Source organism: Herpailurus yagouaroundi, unplaced genomic scaffold (genome assembly GCF_014898765.1).
Source record: "Herpailurus yagouaroundi ecotype Mexico unplaced genomic scaffold, PumYag 163, whole genome shotgun sequence".
Classification (NCBI taxonomy): domain Eukaryota; kingdom Metazoa; phylum Chordata; class Mammalia; order Carnivora; family Felidae; genus Herpailurus; species Herpailurus yagouaroundi.
The window spans coordinates 44247331-44252330 of record NW_024412404.1 but is presented as its reverse complement, the minus strand read 5'-3'; positions in this window follow the sequence as shown (position 1 = coordinate 44252330).

The following is a 5000-nucleotide window of genomic DNA, read 5'->3' as shown; positions in this document are numbered from 1 at the left end:
TTTCACCCCGATGGAGCTGTGAACTTCAGCCATCACAGGGAAGAGGCTACTGAAGAGTTCTCTGTCTTCATCACCTTCCTGAAAGTCCCTACAAATACCCTACAGCGCTGCTACAACATTTAAGTCTGCCCACATCTCTGCCAGCAGCTGTCCCAGAAAATAGTCGTTCTCTTTTTCAGTGTTCAAATCTCACCAATGTAGTGAAATCTAACTTGGAGTCATATGGGAATAAGGCCTCAAAGAAATGTTGTCCCAGACTTGCCATTGCAATATGGCGGACTGTGTAGACGGGGCTGGTAGTGATTGGTCAAGGTCCCCTAATTCGTCACTAGCAGGAATGTCAGCAATTGGGCGCATGATGGGTTCATTCTCACGTTGTGTTCTGCTCAAGTACCTAACCCCACAAGAACCTGGGGGTTGCCATGGAAAGCTTCAAGGGGGATACAGTTTGAGTTGGTCTGTAGTGTTCCGATGGGTTCACGGGAACACTATGAATATTCCAGAAATTGCCTGAGCAGGAAGGAGTTTGCTGGTGAATAGTAACGTACAGGCAGGATCATACATCTAAATGGGCTTGTTTGGCATTTCTTGTCCCTGTCTCCAGTCCCCAGCCCACCCTGGATAGTGAATGAATAATCCCTGAAATAATGATAATGACCTATAACCAACCACGTTTAGAGACATCTGGATCCCTTCAGGCAGGGACAGTGGACTGGAAAGGGCACATGTTATACTTTTGCCTTCTGTTATTCCTGGCGAAAAAACAAGGTGAGCCACAGGAAAAAGTTTAAGAGCTGCAAGAGTTAATGAGTGGCTTCCAGCCTCAAAAATCCCTTGTTTAGATGAGGCTGGGGCATTTTACTGTTCTCTTTTTAAATGCATTATTTTCTCTTTTTTAGCCTAGGTCTTCAAAGGTATGGCAGGGCAGGAGAGGGAGGGAGCAAAGTGGTAAGTAAATCAGATATTTAGATGTAAATATGAAACCCACTGTTGTTCTGCATTCAAGAGGTACAGGATTTGACAATCATTACCCTGAAAACAGCTTTGGCTCACTACAGATTTCCTCTCTTCTCTGCCCGTTTCCAGCGACAGAGCCATCATGAAGAAGGATGTTCAAAGACATCACATCTATAACCTTTGCCAAAGGCACACACAATCTTTGGAAGGAAGACTTTTATTTTCCCTGTCACCTTTAATGCTGGATATACCAGCTGAAAGCTGAATTCCAAGTATAAGGTCACCGCACGGAGGCTTCCCAAAGACACAGAGCTTGAAAAGAAATCTCTTCTGAATGTCACTCTTATTTCAGCTCACATTTTCCCGCTGCAGCCCTGATGCCCTAATTGGTCTTGCTGTAGACAACAGAAAGAGAGATAGAAAGAGTGAGAGAGACAGACTGAGAGAGAGAGAGAGAGGAAGAGGGAGAGACAGAGAGAAACAAACAAACAAACAAACACAGAAAAATATTATTCGCCAACATACCATGCCCATAATGAGCCCAGTTCTCACTTTGGAGGAATTGAGATACACACAGGAAATTCCCACAATATTCTTGCTCACATGTTAGATGAATGTCCATGTTCTTTCCCTGGAAAAGAATCCTGTTCATTTTGTCTTAGTTGGGTTTTGAAAGAGCCCCTGGAGATCTAAAGTATGAGAATCAGATGATGACAGTTTACATTCTGTTCTTTTAGACGTGGGCAGTTTTATTTTAACGACACTCCACTAAATAGTGCCCCATCTCCAGGACACGCGTTAACAAGGCCAGCTGTTTCAAACTGGTGACCTACTGGCCACGCCTACCTGATGGATAGGTCTTACTTTTCAGGAGGAGAATTTTAAAAGAAAAATAGCGAGCTGGTTGCTTGCCATGAAAGATTTCACAAAATTGAGATGATTTGGCAACAGCAGCCCTCCATCCCAGGATGGATGGAGACCGGCTGGAGTTATTTACCTCCTGTTAGCGAGGCAGACTCTTCCATCCAGTCCCCTCCCGCCCTGTCCGTTCGACATCCGTGTGGACTCACCAGGTGGCCCACAGAGACCAGCAGATCAGCATCACCCGGGGGAGTTTGTTAGAAATGCAAATTCACGGGCCTCACCCAAAACCGTCCAATCGGAACCTCTGGTGGACAGGCCTCCAGCCTGAGTTTTAACAAGATCCCCAGAGGATTCCTAAGGCATTATACAGTTTTAAAAACCTTACACTATACTAAGCCATTTGCCTGCCCAACCTTGGTCAGCATTGACATTTGTACTACTAACCTGGCCCACAAACATGGTTATTTGCCTGGGTTTTATTTAATTATTTTAGGAATACGGCGAGCAACTGATGAAGTTTTATTTTCCACCAGCCTGGGAGCACTCCGTTGTCTTGTGACCTGCCAGAAAATGCTGAATTGATAATAGTGAGTGATTAAAAGCCATTGACACCTTCGGTTATCAGTCACTGAGCTATTTCTGATTTGTTTTGCTTCAGAGGGTAAGTGAAAACTGCCAGATTTATTTTTTTGTTCACTGGAGCTCAGTGATTTTTGGCACTGTGATTTTACCTCTTCCTCAAAGGGCAGCAAAGGGCTCTCAGGCTAAAGCCAAAGTTAGAGCATAAGACGGTGGTCTCCAAGCTTGCCCAGGCACATTCAATCCCAGGAGGCCCTTTGGCCAGAGCCACTTGCCTACATTAGCATAAAGTGACACCTGTCCCAGCCGCAGCCCCACTTAATAACACCTGAGGCTGATAAGAGCTGTACTAGACACAGCACAGAAAGCATCTGGGTGAAACTCTCCATTACCATTTGAAAACATCTGATGCTTTCGAATTGCTTCAAGTCTTTAAAAAAATCCCACCTTCCAACCTCGCCAGGACTAAGATATTCAGTCAACTAGAGTCAAGCCTCGACCGGAGATTCAAAATCACGACGCCATGTAATGGCATTTCACGTCTCTCTTTAGATCACCCAAAGCAGAAGAGGCTAATTGTTCATGCTCAATTTATCTGTGCTCCTTGGTTGCATTCACACCAGCGGCGTGGACAGTCTAAAGGGAGCGCAGAGTGTAAAAAGCCTTCCAATTAGCAACTGGTAGTTACAGTAATTGAGGGATCGGCCTCGAGGTTAAGGTATTGATTCATTTGGATAATATTATATATGCTGTGAAATCCTCTAATAGTTAAACCGCCACCAAGATCTACTGAGGTAATAATACATGCTTAATAATGTTTCACGCAACACCACAGATTTGAAAATGCTTTCAGTTTTAAGCTCCACTGTGAATTAGCATGTGGGGACTCTGTGGCCGCTGGCATCAGCTCAGATTTTGAGGCTGGGACTAGTGAAATTTACTGATTAATAACCCTGGTTATTAAACTTGTGGGCTCGTTCCCTCCTCCTTTCATCAGAACTGGACTTCAAATGGTTACCCTTCTCAGGACGCAGGCCAGGGCTATTATGGTCCTGTCTGAGCTTCAGAGAAAAACGAACAAACAAGCATAGACCATAGCTCCTGTCTCCAGACACTCAGCACCAAAAACCGGTTTTGGCTGTTAAAGAGAAGGGTCAGCCCATAGCTGTTCTGGCATCTCTGTCCCTTGAAAGCGACCAGTGGGGAAGGATGCATCGAGGACTCATTCCTGAAGAAAAAGCAACTCAGAATATATTCTTGCAACCTCTCCCAGCACAATTGTCCAGGAAGAGTCTAGCTCAGAAGGGACTTAAAAGATATGTGTTGGTAAAGTCCAAATGTTAACCTCGGCGTTCGAGGCCTCCCAGGTTTGGTCTTTGCCTCTGACTTTGTGTCACACTGCTCTGCGGCAGGCACATGTCCAAGTTCTCCTGGGGACAGGCTGTGCCCGCCTGTCTGCTGGCCTGTCTGGTTTGTTCCAAGACTTAACACCCTCCTGGCACACAACCTCATCACTCATTCTCTGTGGATGTGAAGTTTTCCTTTCTTTTTAAGCCTGGCTCTGTTCAGTCTCCTTCTCCAGGGATCTGTTCCAGCAGCCACGGGCCTCACTCCCTGCCCTCCTCCCTTGTGTCATGACTTGTAACCTTAGCCCACCCAGGCACGTGGCAGGTCCCACACGGTCCGGCCGGTCGCTGCCCTTTGAGGAACACACACTCAGTGGGTGCCTACACTTGAGGGGAGTGCCTTCTGCTTTTCTTTTTATTCTCGCTTTACTGTCTCTGGGGAAAGGCCTCTGCATATCACACAGAGGCTTCGCCCCTTTGTTCTCAGCATTTTGAAAGTGGCAGCATATCATCTGACTAATACTACTCAAAACCAGGAATAGGAAGGGGAGGAGAAGGCAAGAGGCATGTGTAATGCAGGCCTCCTGGACCCTGGCAATATGTCACAGAGGAGAGCTCAGCGGCCTGAGTCAGTGCAAACTTCATAAATCAGGGAGCTGGGAATAAATCAGGGAGTGTTTGGGGAACTCCTCCAAACACTCATCTAGTGAATATGGCCCAAGCTTAGCCAACAAGGGCAAGGCGGCTGATTCACAAAAGCAAGCTGAAAATCTCCGTGTTTTAGGGGTGCCTGGGTGGCTCAGTCAGTTAAGCATCAGACTTTGGCTCAGGTCATGATCTCGTGGTTCACAGGTTCAAGCCCCACATCAGGCTCTGTGCTGACAGCTCAGAGCCTGGAGCCTACTTTGGACTCTGTGTGTGTGTGTGTGTGTGTGTGTGTGTGTGTGTGTGTGTGTGTCTTTCTCTGTCCCTCCCCCATGCATGCTCTCTCTCAGTCTCTCAAAAATAAATAAACATTAAAATTAAAAAACAACAACAACAACAAAAAAACCTCCATGTTTGAGATAAGGTAATTTAAAAATACTTATGAGGGATACCTGGGTGCCTTAGCTGATTAGGCATCCAGCTGTTGATCTCAGCTCAGCTCTTGATCTCAGGGTCTTGAGTTTAAGCCCCACAGTATGCTCCATGCTGGACACAAAGGCTACTTAAAAAAAAAAAAAAAAAAAAAAAAAAAAAAAAAAAAAAAAAAAA